This window comes from Triticum urartu, chromosome 4A (assembly GCF_056163025.1).
Source record: "Triticum urartu cultivar PI428250 chromosome 4A, HENAU_Tu73, whole genome shotgun sequence".
Taxonomy (NCBI): Eukaryota; Viridiplantae; Streptophyta; class Magnoliopsida; order Poales; family Poaceae; genus Triticum; species Triticum urartu.
Window position 1 is genome coordinate 274062076 of NC_141876.1, and position 18711 is coordinate 274080786.

An 18711-nucleotide genomic window follows, 5' to 3' on the forward strand; every position below is an offset into this window, starting at 1 on the left:
GTCACGAGCATAATATGAAGGAACATAACGTCGTCGCATAGCTCGTTTTAAAGCATCCCAAGTAGCAGGTATATTATTTGCATTAATACGACAATATTCACTCCACCACATGGAAGCAAAGTTTGTAAATTCACTAGTGGCTGCCCTAACTCTTTGGTTCTCAGGAATATCATGACATGCAAATTTTTGTTCAACAGAAAGTTCCCAGTCAAGATAAACATCTGGATTATATTTACCATTGAAAGTAGGCATAGTAAATTTGATTTTGGCACTAGAGTGTTCATAATCTCTAACATCATACCTGGGTTGACCTCGTGCCACACCGTGACGGTTGAAATGTAGTTGTCGATGAGCACGGTCATTGTGGTGGTTGACCATTTGGTCGTCTTCGGTGTCACCAGAATAATCCTCGTAGTCGTCCCCATGTTGCTCGACGCGGGGAGGAATTTGTTGGTGCTGGTTTATGGTGGCGGCATCAGTGGCAGTAGCTGGGTGTTGTGGATGACCCATGGGCACACGCCGAGCTTGCGAAATAGCGGCAACACCCGCGGAGTTGCGAGGATCAACGTTGGTGGTGACGTGGGGTGCAGCCTGCAACTCATCCAGACGTGACAAGATGTCCTGTAGATGTGTGTTGGCAACACCCTGTGCATCCTCTATGGCCTTGAGCCTCTCTTCGGCCACAATTTGAGCACCCTCAAGTTGGGCGAGACGCTCGCTGGTGACTTTCACATCCGCGGTGAGACCCTCAAGTGTGGGTTGATCCTGTGCCATTGTTAGCAAAAGAGAAAAACACAATGTATAAACCCTATCAACTAGTAGGTTGTGGTGGAGAGAAAAAAATCGCTCACACTAAAGCTTAGTATCAAATTCTTACTTGTTCTTACCAATGCAACATGTGGTGATCGGCGCGTTGGTGTTGGCTTCAAACGATCGATGAAGATTGGTTGGAGCGATAACCAGGAATCAGTAGAGCTGTGACCTGTACTTATTGGTAGGAAAAAGTGTAGCTTGGAAAAGGCTTCTCAACTCACAATATTGGTGGCACAATTTAGCAAAAAGTAATGCAAGTTGAATAATTGCTCAAACTCCTAACTAGTGGTGGCAGTCGACTGGTAAGAGACAAAACAATCTAAGGCTAGATACTGAGTCAAATGAGTGGAATTGGTGGCAAAAAATGACATGGCAGCTCTAATAAGCTAGATATAATCGAGAGATACACATATATAATGTCTCGAAAACTGATGACAAATGAGTGATGATCAAGCCCTGTAGCAGCAAAAAGATTGTCCAGAATACAAAATATCAGCTCAAAACAGATACTAGCCGGCCTGATTTTTGTTTCACTTTTTTTTGCTTTCTTTTTTCCTTTTTTTCCCTTTTTCTTTGTCTTTTTTTGCTTTTTTTTACAGGCCGGTTACTAGCAAACAATATAAAGAAGCACAGAACGAGACACAACTCGGCTGCTACTAGTGTCGGAGGGTGTGCTGAAAAGGCAAACCATGTATTAATCAAAAGAAAAACAAGTCAGAACTTGTGTGGTGATGGCCTGATGGAACGTGTGCTACATGCATGCAATACCGTGGTGTGAGGGAACAACGACGCCGAGAGGCAAACAGGGTATTTGCTTTCAATGTCTGTGGTACAGCAGAAATAGTTGGCAGCACTGTACGCTGGGTGGATACTGCATGCAGCAAAATCGGTGGTAGATTTGCGTGGCAAGTGGACCACGCGGAATAACAAAAAAAAGGCGATACGCGGTAGGCGAACACATGGAGCAGTATATGATGAATACGTAACTGATGAAGATCGGATCTGAATTTGTTTTTCCGATGAACAACCAACTCGAGGCACGAAATTGGCGGCGGAAAATATTGTGGACAAAAACAAAGTTTGATCTAGTAGATAATATTCTCTCGGACTAATCTAGACCAGCACTAGTATTAGATGAATGCAACCAAAAATTCAACTAACAAATACTAGATGCAAAAATTGCTAAAGGCTAAAAAGATAGGTGCAGCGGATGAACTAATCTAATTTTTTTTGGCTTTTTTTGGGTTATAGGAAAGAAAATAACTAATCTAATAATGTAAATCTCTCACCGATGAAGCTGAAAACTGATACCACTTGATGTGAATTGGGACCCGATCTTTAGATGAGAGAGAGATAACAACGATTTTTGGTGGGACTTGACCCTCACGATTCGGCTACCAACCGTACAGGGAGAACCGTACATGACTGATATCCACGGCAATCGTTGAACCAACTCCACGGCGTTATAGACCGAGCCAACGGCGTGATCGACCTATCCACGAAGGATTTTTCCTGCAAGCAAATCGAAGAACATGCAAGAATAGCCAAGCAATCTCAAAATTGCGAATATGCTAGATGGGATTAATCTCACAAGATGGGGTTTCGATAGAATGTCTTGACGGTCGCACTAGGCGCTACGAGCGAAGACAAATAAAAGTAGCAATATAGCTAAACTTCTCTAAACAAAACCCGAGTCTAAACCTAACAGATGGCGTATATTTATTAGTACGTCGACGTGTTCCGCTCGGACTACTGGTCAAAGGAAGTTGTCCACGGGTCGGTTGGCAGGCCAAGCCGCATGCCTTCTTGAGAGTTGGCGCGTGAGTAGACTTGGCGCAGCCCAAAGTGCCATGGCCCACGTGGCTGATACTGATCTTTGGATTCAAAGCAAAAGTCCTTTGGTCCTCTTGCACTGCACGTGACATCGTGGATGGATGGTATGGAGTGGATGGTTCGGTGAGCATGCATGCATGCACGGAAGATGGAGCGCATGCATGCAAGGATTACTTCATTTGGTTGTAAAACATAGTAGTCCCTCGCTTCCTTCATTCTTTTATTTCTGAGTACAAATAAATCACAACATGAGTGTACTATCATATTTCTATTAGTTAAATAATATATCCAAAAGAACGAAACTACCTGGTTAATAAATTGCCGTGTAATATTCGTAGATGTTCCAAATATAGCTATGTCCACATCAAGTAGACACAAAAACAAAATTCGAGAATAATGTTCCTATGAGCTACTAGGATGTGGTTGTAAAGTGCTCACAGTAAATCAAGTATCAATATCTTACAAGTTCTCACCATGCGGCAGGTGGTGATAGGCAACCAGCGATGTCAAATAACTCCGAAGATTGTGTAAATCAATTGCCAGGGGAACGTACGTATACACGGTGTAGAAATATGTGGAGCTGGGTTGACTATATATGGTAGCAAAATATTAGCAATAATCAATCCAGAGATGCAATGTTGAATAAACGCTCAACGACGGTACTGTGCTGGTCCTAGGCTAGACCAAACTAGAGACGCGAGCCTAGAACACTAATGAGGTCACGTCATAGCACAACTAGCATCAATGAAGGATACTAAGTAGCTCTGGACAGCAAGATATAAGTGAAGATCAAAACGGCAGTAAAGATAATGATGTGAAACAACAACCAAGCAGGATATATCAACAACTTTATCTCCAACTTTCCTCTGGAAAAGTTTGTGCCAATTTTTTGATAATTTTTTTCAAGAATGGTTTTGACTCAAGCTTTCAAACACAAAAGGAATCACTCAATTCCGAGTTGATTTGAGGAGTCAAAAAATTCTAAAACTGGTCTGAAAAACTGGAATAAGCTGTGTTCGTGAACTTCGAAGGGCAAAAAGACCTATTTAGAAGCCTATTTTGAGGTGCCAAATATAGAAGAAGCTTCTACAACTATTTAGATGCGGCTCGTCGCTAGCTTTCATTTGAGTACTCGCGGAGCCAAAACGGACTTCGTATGAGGAAGTTATGCCTGTTTTACTGAACAGTGCACAAAACAGATTCCAATCCGAATTCAACTACGAGATTAAGTCTAGATAGATCCGGATTTTGTTTTTTTTCTTCTCTTTTTTTTCCTCACACTTTTTTCTTTCTCTCCTTTTTTCTGACTTTTTTTTAACTTTTTCTCTCTCTTTTTTTTCTGCCTTTTTTTCTCTCTCCCTCTTTCCAAGACAAATTAGATAAGATGCAGATTGGATCTAGCGAAGATGTGAACGACCTTGACTATGATTGTGACAATGAACAATGGGTAGCACGTGGTGGAAATTGATGGATGGGTGGTGGATAGCATATGGGATAACGATGCAGCGGCGACATGACTAATGTGAACAGAACTTGAAACTCTAAACGAACTACACACTAAGACTAGCAACTCGATACGACGATGCAACCGATAATTCAACTATGCAAGCAATGAAAACAAAATTGCAAAGGCTCAGACGGGCTTGGACAAAGGATGAATAGATCTAACTTTTTTTTGTGGCCTTTTCTTGGACAATAGGTAAGAAAATAAATCTAATCTAGGAAAAACTGGAAATTCTCACTGAGCAACCTGAAAACTGATAACACTTGATAGAGGCGAGGGTGTCCCGATCTTTCGATGAGATGATAACTATTGATTTGGTGGAGACGACTTTGACGATCCGACTACAAACGCGCAATGACGTAGCGCCTTAGCAATCGCTAAACCAACTCCGAGAGGTTATTGACCACGTCGGAGCACAATCAACCTGACCTCGAAGGTCTATTCCTGCATGCAATCGAAGAACGAGCAAGAATATGATAAAGCGATCTAAATATTGTGAATATAGATGAAGTATTGATAAAGGTGGGGATCCGTAAGCAGTCTTGGTCGGGTCGTTGGACACAAACGAAGTACACGAAGTTGCAATGGCTAACTTTTAACTAAACAAGTCCCAAGAAAAAAGCTACTAGATGGATCTACTAATATAGGAGCAAGGGGTGGCGACCAAGGAGGTGGGAGGACGTCCTAAGGCAGCCTATGGGGTGCCCCCTGCCCCTGTATATAAAGGATCAAGGGGGAGGAGGTGCGACCAGGCAAGGGGCGCGCCAGGAGGAGTCCTACTCCCACCAGGAGTAGGACTCCCCCCTTTCCATGTTGGACTAGGACTTGGGGGGGGGGAAGGAGAGAGAGAGGGGAAAGGAAAGGGGGGCGCCGCCCCCCTCCTTGTACAATTCGGACTTGGGGGGGGGAGGGGCATGCGGCTGCCCCTTGGCCTCCTCTCTACTTCCTCCACTAGGCCCATTAAGGCCCATTAGGTTACGGGGGGGGGGGGTTTCCGGTAACCTCCCGGTACTCCGGTGAAATGCCGATTTCACCCGGAACACTTCCGATGTCCAAACATAGGCTTCCAATATATCAATCTTCATGTCTCGACCATTTCGAGACTCCTCGTCATGTCCGTGATCACATCTGGGATTTCGAACAACCTTCGGTACATCAAAACATATAAACTCATAATGAAACTGTCATCATAACGTTAAGCTTGCGAACCCTACGGGTTCGAGAACAATGTAGACATGACCGAGACACGTCTCCAGTCAATAACCAATAGCAGAACCTGGATGCTCATATTGGCTCCTACATATTCTACGAAGATCTTTACCGGTCATACTGCATAACAACATACGTTGTTCCCCTTGTCATCGGTATGTTACTTGCCCGAGATTCGATCGTTGGTATCTTAATACCTAGTTCAATCTTGTTACCGGCCAGTCTCTTTACTCATTATGTAATACATCATCCCGCAAATAACTCATTAGCTGCAATGCTTGCAAGGCTTAAGTGATGTGCATTACCGAGAGGGCCCAGAGATACCTCTCCGACAATCGGAGTGACAAATCCTAATCTCGAAATACGCCAACCCAACAAGTACCTTCGGAGACACCTGTAGAGCACCTTTATAATCACCCAGTTACGTTGTGATGTTTGGTAGCACACAAAGTGTTCCTCCGGTAAACGGGAGTTGCACAATCTCATAGTCATAGGAACATGTATAAGTCATGAAGAAAGCAACAACAACAAACTAAACGATCAAGTGCTATGCTAACGGAATGGGTCAAGTCAATCACATCATTCTCCTAATGATGTGATCCCATTAATCAAATGACAACTCATGTCTATGGTTAGGAAACATAACCATCTTTGATCAACGAGCTAGTCAAGTAGAGGCATACTAGTGCCACTCTGTTTGTCTATTTATTCACACATGTATTATGTTTCCGGTTAATACAATTCTAGCATGAATAATAATAATTTATCATGATATAAGGAAATATATAATAACTTTAGTATTGCCTCTAGGGCACATTTCCTTCACATGGGCCCAAGTGGAGGTGGTGCAACACCTTTGGACTTGTTGTTTGACTCTGATTCTGCTGCAGCGTCAGATTGTTTCGTCGATATCTCAATGCTCCGGACGAATTTGAAGGTGATTCCAATTGGGTTGGAAAGAGCACGAAATCTACTTTCCAACAAAAAATCACCCAATTTGGAGTCCGTATGAAAAAGTTGTTGACGTTTTGAGTCAGGTATGTCTGTGCAGTCCGAATCTGAATCTAGAAAGTGAGAGACTTGGACTCTATCTTCTCTTGGACCAAAAGTGACGTGAGAGGACTTTTTGAACAGAACCTAAACTTCTCCTTTTCCCTTATCTTCATATGTGGATTGTACAAATGTCCCATACACTTACAATTAGACAAAACACAAAAGTGTGTGAAGTATTTTTGTTCTAGATAACATAAATAGATTATTGAATAGTTTGCACTAGAAATCACCTGACAAATATGCATGTATGCAATATTTTTGGTCGTATCCAAGGTAGTCATGTCCTCATCATTCCCCCTACTTGAAAACAAAGCCGTCCTCGGCGTTGCTTAATCTGAAATGTGCCTAACAAAAGAGACAAGGTGTACATGTTGTATATGTTTATGTCATCCATTTTTTACTTCCCTTGATTTTTGCACATATGACACATGTATACATGAGTAACTTTCATAGTTCATAAAATCTAAAGCCAAAAACTTATCACAAGAAGTAGAAGGCATGAAAATATTGCAACTCAGTTTGCACATATAAGTGAAGCTCTTATTCATTTCAAAAAATTGACAATGTTCATCATTAAACCATCCCAACATTGGTGAATAAACCTTACTTGCATCAAATTTACATGCTACAACATGCTTAAATAAGCAATCATGCAATAAGTCATTCGACATAGAATTATCACCAAGATTAGAGGCCATATCAAAATGATTAAACATTGGTTCTTTTGCATCAACAGTAAATTCAATGGGTGCACTCAAATTTGTTGAAATTTCAGTTATTTGATCACATGACGCATTCATGACAGTAACAAGATTCTCTAAAATAGGTGGTGTGCTCAAATCAACAGGTAACTCAACACATGATGCATTCAAGTTAACTAGGCATGCATCATTCTCATGTGAAGTTATATCATCAATACCTTTATTATTACCTTGTCGCAAAGACGTAGCTGATGTAGGTACGGACGTTGACAATGTACCATACTCTTGAGATGATGTCGCGCTCACAATCCGAGGTGGGGCTGCGCTAGTAGGTGCATCGGTGGAGGAACCAACCGGCGGTGATGAGCATGAACTGGAATAGTAGTTGTTGTTGTCACCCAATGCATCCTCCTGTATCTGTCTCTCAAAGGTACAAGCACGAACATACATACCAGTAATGCAACGAGGAATATACTAAAATCTTTCCTGAATATCATGATTCAAACCACCAAAAAATCTATTCATTCTATCATCCTCAGATTCTTCTATGTCACAATGATGCATATAAGATTTGAACTCTTGGTAGTAAGCATGAATAGTGTTGTTGCCTTGTTTAAATTGTTCAAATTTGCGAAGCAATTCACGACGATAGTAAGGAGGGAAAAATTGTTGTCTCAATACATATTTCAAATATTTCCAAGTTGTGGGTTGGTTATCAATGTTTTTCTTACAATGCACACTCCACCAAACAGAAGTGAAACCAGTAAATGCTCTAGTGGCAGCTCGCACTCGCTCAAGTTCAGAAAAGTCATGGTGACTAAAAACTTGTTCTACTTCAAGCTCCTGATACAGACACCACAAGTACTCTTGTGGTTCCTTCATTACTGCCAAGTAAAATATTTTCTAGGCGAGAGTCTGGCTATGGAAAAACGATGCAGAAGTATGTGATTCCGGCTCTACGTCAAAGGAGGGTGTCACATTCAACAAATCAAAGAGGTATATTAGGCTCCCTGCCTTCACGTACTATCCAAGGCATGCAAAAGCTAGCATTCAGGGATCCAGGTATCACCAGGATTGTAATTGAAGAGATGCCAGCTAATTTAATCCCTTCGGATGAAGTGGAGCCTTGCTTTAGAACCCCAAGCAACTACTACAAGTTTAGCCAGAAAAGCAAGCTTACGTGAAGGTCTCCTAGTTTTATTATGATGTATTTTTTTATCCTGTTGAGTGTTTTCTTGTATTTCATTGAGTCCCATCAATGTCGTGATGTGAGTCGGGCATAGCCCAAGTTGCCTGCGTGCATCTATAAATAAAGGTCATATGGCCATGAAAAAGGGAGGTTTTTTAGTTTTGAAGGAAATACTCAGAAAACGCATCTGATGGATGCGCCACATTTGTGCTCTTGCGTCCCTCGTTAGGGTTTGATATTGCATCGTGTTTCGGCGGCGTTGATCGTCAAGACACAAGCTCCGTTTTGGTTCTAGCAATTCTACAAGGGTCAATCCACTCTGCATTCTTTTTCCCTCTAGTTCTACTAGTTCACGGTCTCCGTCTGTCTAAGTACTCCGTCGCCGTCGCCGTCGCCGCCGCTAATCACCATTAGCTTAATCCCTCCATTTATCCTAGTACTACTACACCACGTCTGTACTTCTGATTCATCCACTATATTACATCTAGCTACTACATACGCCTGCAAGCATATCCTATCATCTGTTGTTTTACGTTCCTTGCTACCAACCCTAGTGCTACCTGTCTGTGCGTGCGGTGAAAGATCGGGCCACCCAAAAAATCATCTCAACGCTACTTGAGGCATATCAGCTCCCAAGCTAGATAAATAGCAGGATTAAATCTACCCTCAAAGGACGGTAAAAAAGATAACCTGACCATGTGCTTGTGTGTGTTGTCCCAACTCTCATGATGGTGAAGATGTGTCCGTCGTCCAAGAACTTCTATCTCCGGAACCCGTCATGATTAGTAGACACAAGAAACAAAATTCGAGAATAATGTTCCTATGAGCTACTAGGATGTGGTTGTAAAGTGCTCACAGTAAAGCAAATATCAATATCTTACAAGTTCTTACCATGCGGCAGGTGGTGACAGGCAACCAGCGGTGTCAAATAACTCCGAAGATTGTGTAAATGATAGAGGCGAAGGTGTCCCGATCTTTCGATGAGATGATAACTATCGATTTGGTGGAGACGACTTTGATGATCCGACTACATACGTGCACGACGTTCCGCCTTAGCAATCGCTAAACCAATCTCCTGAGGTTACTAACGATGCCAGAAGCACGGTCAGCCTGACCACGAAGGTGTATTCCTGCAAGCAATCGAAGAACGAGCAAGAATATGATAAAGCAATCTGAATATTGCGAATATATATGAAGTATAGATAATGGTGGGAATCCGTAAGCGGTCTCGGTCTGGTCGTTGGACACAAACGAAGTACACGAAGTTGCAATGGCTAAATTTTAACTAAACAAATCCCAAGGAAAAAGCTAGTAGATGGATCTACTTATATAGGAGCAATGGGTGGCGGCCAAGGAGGTGGAAGGACGTCCCAAGGCAGCCTAAAACTAACCCTAGGTCGTACAAGGCTCATGGGCCCAAGTGGATGTGGTGCAACACTTTTGGACTTGTTGTTTGACTCGGATTCTGCTGAAGCGTCAGATTGTTTGGTCGATATCTCAATGCTCCGGACGAATTTGAAGGTGATTCCAATTGGGTAGGAAAGAGCACGAAATCTACTTTCCAACAAAAAAATCACCCAATTTGGAGTCCGTATGAAAAAGTTGTTGACGTTTTGAGTAACGTATGTCTGTGCAGTCCGAATCTGAATACAGAATGTGAGAGATTTGGACTGTATCTTCTCTTGGCCCAAAAGTGACGTGAGAGGACTTTTTGAACAAAACCTAAACTTCTCCTTTTCCCTTATCTTCATATGTGGATTGTACAAATGTCCCATACACCTACAATTAGGCAAAACACAAAAGTGTGTGAAGTATTTTTGTTCTAGATAACATAAATAGATTATTGAATAGTTTGCACTAGAAATCACCTGACAAATATGCATGTATGCAATATTTTTGGTCGTACACAAGGTAGTCATGTCCTCATCATCCCCCCTTCTTGAAAACAAAGCCGTCCTCGGCGTTGCTTAATCTGAAATGTGGCTAACAAAAGAGACAAGGTGTACATGTTGTATATGTATATGTCATCCATTTTTACTTCCCTTGATTTTTGCACATATGACACATGTATACATGAGTAACTTTCATAGTTCATAAAATCTTAAGCCAAAAAATTATCACAAGAAGTAGAAGGCATGAAAATATTGCAACTTAGTTTGCACATATAAGTGAAGCTCTTATTCATTTCAAAAGATTGACAATGTTCATCATTAAACCATCCCAACATTGGTGAATAAACCTTACTTGCATCAAATTTACATGCTACAACATGCTTAAATAAGCAAACATGCAATAAGTCATTCAACATAGAATCATCACCAAGATTAGAGGCCATATCAAAATGATTAAACATTGGTTCTTTTGCATCAACATTTAATTCAATGGGTGAACTCAAATTTGTTGACATTTCAGTTATTTGATCACATGACGCATTCATGTCAGTAACAAGATTCTCTAAAATAGGTGGTGTGCTCAAATCAACATGTAACTCAACACATGATGCATTCAAGTTAACTAGGCATGCATCATTCTCATGTGAAGTTATATCATCAATAGCTTTATTATTACCTTGTCGCAAAGACGTAGCTGATGTAGGTACGGACGTTGACAATGTACCATACTCTTGAGATGATGTCGCGCTCACAATCCGAGGTGGGGCTGCTCTAGTAGGTGCATCCGTGAAGGAACCAACCGACGGTGATGAGCATGAACTGGAATAGTAGTTGTTGTTGTCACCCAATGCATCCTCCTGTATCTGTCTCTCAAAGGTACAAGCACGAACATACATACCAGTAATGCAACGAGGAATATACTGAAATCTTGCCTGAATATCATGATTCAAACCACCAAAAAATCTATTCATTCTATCATCCTCAGATTCTTCTATGTCACAATGATGCATATAAGATTTGAACTCTTGGTAGTAAGCATGAATAGTGTTGTTGCCTTGTTTAATTTGTTCAAATTTGCGAAGCAATTCACGACGATAGTAAGGAGGGAAAAATTGTTGTCTCAATACATATTTCAAATCTTTCCAAGTTGTGGGTTGGTTATCAATGTTTTTCTTACAATGCACACTCCACCAAACAGAAGTGAAACCAGTAAATGCTCTAGTGGCAGCTCGCACTCGCTCAAGTTCAGAAAAGTCATGGTGACTAAAAACTTGTTCTACTTCAAGCTCCTGATACAGACACCGCAAGTACTCTTGTGGTTCCTTCATTACTGCCAAGTAAAATATTTTCTAGGCGAGAGGCTGGCTATGGAAAAACGATGCAGAAGTATGTGATTCCAGCTCTACGTCAAAGGAGGGTGTCGCATTCAACAAATCAAAGAGGTATATTAGGCTCCCTGCCTTCATGTACTATCCAAGGCATGCAAAAGCCAGCATTCAGGGATCCAAGTATCACCAGGATTGTAATTGAAGAGATGCCAGCTAATTTAATCCCTTCGGATGAAGTGGAGCCTTGCTTTAGAACCCCAAGCAACTACTACAAGTTTAGCCAGAAAAGCAAGCTTACGTGAAGGTCTCCTAGTTTTATTATGATGTATTTTTTATCCCGTTGAGTGTTTTCTTGTATTTTCATTGAGTACCGTCCGTGTCGTGATGTGAGTCTGTAGCGACCCGACCCGAATGGATCAAGTCTCCGTGCTTAAGTGTCATCCCTGGATCGGTATGCTGACACACACAGTACTCGAGGATTTATAACAGAGGTAAATCACATGTATAAGTAACGTAAAATACTATTACCTCAATCCAAATAGCGGAAGTAACAAGGTTGTGGATTCCCATCAACACCAATGGCAAAGTTGAGTGTAGAAATCGTAACCCTAACGTATCACTTACTCGTCGTAAGATTCCTGCAACATGAGACGTTGCAGCCACAAAGGGTCAGTACATTGAATGTACTGGCAAATTCACACCATAGAGAGAAATGATGAACAATGGCTATCACTACATGCATATTTGGCTGGTGGAAAAGCTCTATGGTTATAGTTTTGCGTAAAGCCAATTTTTCCCTACTACAAAGGAATAAATTTTAGTTAACTATCATGGTGGTTGTTGAACATTGAGAATGGTTGACAACATTCTCAATCCCAATTAAGTAACATCATTATACCCAACAAAATTATTTAAAGTCACATGATGAGATTCAGATGATAATCCAGGTACTAGATACTCAAGTTGTCCATAACCGGGGACACGGCTAATCATGATTAGTTTATACACTCTGCAGAGGTTTGCGCACTTTTCCCCACAAGACCCGATCTCCTCCGTTGGATTTCTCGCACTACATGGTGCTTGAGAAACGGATGACCGAGACATAGTCTTTCAGAAGCGTTTGCACCTTACGATGGGTAGACCGTACCACCTACTACCCCTACATCTGCTAGTCTACCACTGTAAGAGTTCACACGACTTAATCAACTATGCTAGAGCCCATAATAGCTTGTGGCTGCACACGGAAGTTTCTAGCATGAAAAATCTCATGATCCCTTTGAGCCTGGGTGGCGGTCCATAAAAAAAACAGGCAATCCTGGTCTACCCAGGTGCCTAGACAGGCAATCCTAGAATAACCAGGTGCCTCAATCCACCCTGTTTAAGTTGCCACCTTAAGTAAACCATTAATTAACAATCTCACATCTGTCATGAAATACTCTCAAATCCAATCCACGTCTACGAGCATAGCATGGCAATGAAAGCATAACGTAATAGTAACTCCCAAGGTTTGAATGCAGGGCAATAGGTTCCTACCTCATCAACTACTTCCGAATACCCACATGTTATCAATCCTACTCATGCAATGTTTGAGGGTTGTAACTAATGCATAAAAACTGGGTATGAAAAGGGATATGATCAAAGTGTGAACTTGCCTGCAATGTTGATGTAGATGATTCACACTCAAAAATCTTGATAGATCTACTCGTCACACTCCGGTCAATCTATCGTAAGCAAGCAATAGTAACCATACATAAGCAATCACTCAAAAGATCAGAAAGATCGAAGAAGTCGATTCGGAAAACATCAAAACCAAGCAAATAGCTCTTGCAACATAAAACAATTTCTAACAGTACCAAAATTATATGAATTTGGCCTTATCAGAAAGTTTAGGTCAAGAGCTTCGATTTGCAAAAAGAATCAACTCAAACGGAGCTACGAAACTCAAGTTATGATCAAACGAAGTTTGAATTCAAATCTGATCTAATTCAAATTTTAAACTCTTCAAAAACATGTTTGAGTTGGATTAATGGATAGAGGAGATCATAACGAAGAAGTGGGCGTTGGTTTCGTTGGATTTGGACAAACGAGTAAAAAGTTATTTGAAAAATCAGGGCCAAGCTGTTTTACGGAAGAAAAAAAATAGATACAGGCTAGGGTCTAATGTATAAATACGTAGACTAATTGATAATCTAATTACTTTATCGTATTAGTCTAAAAAAATAATAAACTACGAAAGTATAAGAAGAAAAAAAACAAAGAAAGATACCTTTATAAGGCAGACAAAAGATGACTTTGGAGAGAAGAGAAAATTTCTAGAAGTCGCGCCCGAGAGGAGAAATATATTTTTCTTAAATGAATCTAGTCAAACCAAAATATTGATTTAACCCGAATCGGATGATTTTTGGAGGCTCTATGGGTCTATATTTATTGGTGGAAAAGAGGTTTAGAGGTCAAAGGCTAGGCAATGTGGGACTAAACGTAGATGAAAAATATACGAAACAGACAAGAAAAGAGACGGATGGGCCTAAAGGCCTTCGGCCGGCCGCGCGCACGCTGCGGTGCAGTTTTTTTTGGAAAATTCGGCCTAAGATAAAAAAAGAAAAAAAAAACTGAAAAGGCTGGCTGGGCCTGGCCCATATAGGATGCGCCCGCTGGTACTATGATGCGCACGTGGGCGACAGTTAGTTTCAGGCGCGCGCGCGGTTTTTTTTAAATAGAATGCGATAAACTAAAAAACGAAAATAAAAATAAAACTTTATATAGGCATATTATATATCAAAATTTTCAGAAAAAGATTTTCTACGACTTGAACATTTTTCTAGCATTAAATAAAACACACACAAATTCTAGTAATTCAAAGAGTGCTACTAGTCTAATAAAATCCAACAAAAATCATTTTAAAAAATATCAAAATGATTTCAAATTTATTTCTCTCCAATTTTCTGTTGTAGGGAATCATGTTACCCTAATTTCCATATATTTTATTTTTTGAGAAAAATAATTTAAATAAACTCAAATAACTCCAAATTGAAAATAACTTCAAAAGAACTTTGAATTTAATTCTTTGAAACTCCCAACTCATATTTCATATAATTTGAAGAAGTCATTTTATCTTCTCTCATGAAAATCATTGAGCTGCATGAAGTTTATGAATTGAAATATTTCCAAATGAAATTCAATTATTTTCAAACACCCTTTCATTTAATTTAAGTGGAAGAAGTCATATCATCTTCGCTCAAGGGTTTTGTATTTGAAAATAATTTGAATTCATGGAGATCGGAAAGCAAATATGAAAGTTTGGAAAAGTCCTTTTATTCCCTCTCATTTAACTTTCAAAAAGTTTTGAATTCACTCACTTTCAGACAATCAATCAAACAATCAATCAAATCTTTCTATTTATTATAACATTCCAAAGTTTAGAATTTTGGGATGTTACAAACCTACCACCCTTAAAATGAATCTCGTCCTCGAGATTCGGAGAAGCTAGAAAAAAATAGGTTAGGTTCGGGGTCTTCTCAAAATCCATCGATCGTCTCCGGGGTCTCGGGTGCTACCACCCTTAGAAACGTTGTTACGGTCCCATCAATACTCATATACTCCATCCTTATTTTTGACAGGGCCGGTCTTCTCAGATTTTTAGTATAATTCCTTTCTCTGGGCTCTTCCGGTAACGGCATAACCTTTTCCTCAATTCTTCTGTACTTTCATCTTGGTAAGGTTATTCCGAGACTGGGTCTTCTTAGCTGACGGGTCTGGCGCCAATACTTAACAACTATCGATATCTCATGGTGGTCAACCATTTATGGTTTCTCCTGCAGGAAATGGGTCTGGTTGATCCTCACCGTATAACCTACGGTTGGCAAAACTGCCTTGTACAAGGGAAAAATACCTATACCATTCTAAGGCTTAAACAAGGTTTTGATCGTCGTCTCTCTACTATACGTAAGTCAATCAGATTTACCATCCCATATAGCAAGGCGAATAATAAGAGTAAGTCGGTATGGTGATCAATCCATCCCGCACCCAAATCATTACCTTGTATACGGTTTAGCGAATCTCGCATTCTAACACTCGGTCATCCTCACAAGCATTGCAGAATTTCTCTTGTCGACGAACCGGGTTCGGATAAATCCATGGATTCTGCAAGCCAAACAATCATCTATCATTCCTTCACCACTCTCAGGTTTGCGTAAACTCCTATAAGATCGTCTATCGATAAACGTCGTATCTTCCTCTGGGGTTTTTCCTTCAGCAAGAGTGTGCTTGCTTCTTGGCAGGTCTTGTGGCCTGTGGGTTATGGCCCATCTCATCACTTGTAGTCCTTGAACTTATCATCGGGCAACTGATCATTATTCCAACTTCCAACTTCCAGATCCCTAGCATACTTGAAATCCAACCAATTGTATCGTCTCCCTTCTATTTGTACAAGACTAAGACGTGATTACTCAAACTCATCATAGAATTTCCATTGATCCATATTTCCAACATCATACCTCCTTTATATCCAATAGTAATTTATCTCTTCATCCTCGTGGGATATCCCACATACCGAGATAAAAACTTATACTTATGGAGTCCATATTCCACATCATTATCCTTTCCAGGGTCAAGCGTCCTTACAGGGGAATATTGGCCATCTCTGCATGGCACTTCTTCAACTGGGAAATGTGAAACACATCATGAACCCCTGACAGTCCTTCGGGTGACTCCAACTTGTTGTCCACTTCTCCCATACGCTCCAAAACTCGGTATGGTCCTATAAATCTCGGGGCTAACTTTCCCTTAACTCCAAATCGTTTAACTCCTCGCAGAGGGGCACATGAAGACATGCTCTGTCTCCAATTTCATAGACTACCTCCTTGCGTTTTTAAGTCTGCATATCTCTTCTGCCTGGACTGAGCTACCTTCAGTCTATCTCGAATCAACTTAACATTCTCTTCTGACTCCTTGATCACATTTGGTCCAAACAACTGACGGTCTCCAACTTCATCCCACACACTCTTGGGGTATCACACATATCGAGACAAAACTCGTATTCATTTTGTCCGAAATTCACTCAGTGGAGTATCCTTATCTTTTCCAGGGGTCAAGGGTTCTTACAGGGTACTACCACCCTTAAAATGCACAAATCTTCCATAGACCATATTTCTCATATCCTCAAAATGGCCAAAATTCTTCTTCATAGAGTAACAACTCATAAAATCCATGTCAGTACCAACGATGCTACTTTATTCATTCTCAAATGATTACTATCTATTGCTCCTCCATTACATGTCTAAACTCAACACCTCAATATAAAATAAAATGTTCTCACTTCTACTACTCCATTTCTTTTGTTGCAAACTCAACTACCTAGCACAAGTTTCCTTCTCCTTGGGGCATTCTCTGGCAAAGTGCCCTGCTCCATTACAACTAAAACGTATTACTTCTGACAAGTATCAAGGTTTCCTTTTTGGGCAATTGTTGAGGTAGTGCCCTGACTCCTTGCACCTGTAACAGGTGATATGACTCAGGTCCTTCCTGGAATCCAATCTGCTTCTCTTCCTGGACCTTTCCATGCCAATCATGGCTTCTATTTCTTGTGGGTCATATTCTACTTCCTCTGTCGGGAATTATACTAGATCCCCATTCAAACAATTTTGGGAGATGTGTCCTTCTTCTCCACATGAATAGCAAGACTTAGTGCAGGGTTTACTTGGGTCTTCTTTAGGCGTGTCCTCCATCTCTTCCTTCATCACAACTTCTTCTAAAATTTCCATGAGGGCTCCTTTCATTACTTCTTTCTTCTGCTGGATGGTTCGTTGTACCATGGGGTAAATGTGACACTGAGCAGGATAGTGGGTAGTCCCTTCACACAAGAAACAAGTAATCTGCCTAATTGGGCATTCTTCAACTGGGTGACTTCCTTCACAATTAGGGCATTCATCCTTGTGTTCTTTATGGGTGTGTCCGATTTCTCCACAAATCTTGCATGCACAAGGTTTCTTCATGTCCTTTCTATAAAGCTTCAACTTCTGGGAAACAAGCCGAGACTTTGGCAGAGTCAACTTAAATTCTTTCCAAGTGGTCACTCCTTGCCATCCATTGATGGTTTGGTACATCCTCCACCAAGTAGCAGCACCTCTTTCAAAGCACTGAAGAGCATGCTGGGTCATATCCTTTCCGACTATAGGGTTATTCTCCATGTGATCCTCCATGTCCCGAATCCATCGGTCCGTCTCCAATTGACTTATCGGTCCAGAAAATATAAGCTCATCTTCATTCATCCTCTATTGGGTCCATGGGTTTGGGGTGAGATAAGAGAGATAGAGAGGGATACACACAATACAAACAAAAGTTTTGAAAAGACATATTTTATTTGTGGCCTTCGAGAAAAACATCAAACAAATGACAGCTCACAAACGTCGCATCTAACGTAGGTGTAATATAGGGGTTTGGTCTTCTAAAGGTCAATAAATCTTCAACATCTCCAAACTCTTCAAGCCTTGTTCATGCCTCCAATGGCTTCTTCCGATCGTGCTTGTCCTTCTCAAGTTCTTTTGCCAGATCATCTCCGTTGACGTGAAATCTCTCGTGACATCCTTTAATACTCCGGAGTTGTATTTCAAACTTCTAGGTTTCAACATCCTTGGCATGAACCATGGTCTAGTTCCTGACGAATCTCCGTTTTCTCGAGGTTGTAGCTCCTCCAGCTTGGCTACTTTCAGCTTTTGGTTCCTGAGTTCTTCACGAAATACTTCCTTGTCAAAATACTGCTTCTTGTAGGTCCATCTTAACTTCTTGATGTAACACTCCAGATCCTGGTGATACACTAGCTAAGGTTAACTTCACCTCTTGCTGATAGACGCTCCATCAGCCTTCTACCATCCAATCCTTCCATGCATATGCATGCTTAACTCAGCACGGTGACAATAGCATAAGCGGGTGATGACATCATGGATAACCATGTTTCTGCTCTTGTCATTCCCATGAGCTATCTCTCCATAGTTGATATCTCCTGCCTAAGAGTTCTCTTTGACAAAACTTCGAGTTCTCATGCTCCTTGTTTGAGTCTTTCTCCGATACACCTTGATCTCAGGTATTGACAACTTCCATAGTCTGCCAAGTTCCATAAGGGTAGCCTTCCAAGGTCATACAAATCTGGGAATTCTTCAGAGCCTTCAAATTCTACTTGTCTTCGGTCTTCAAC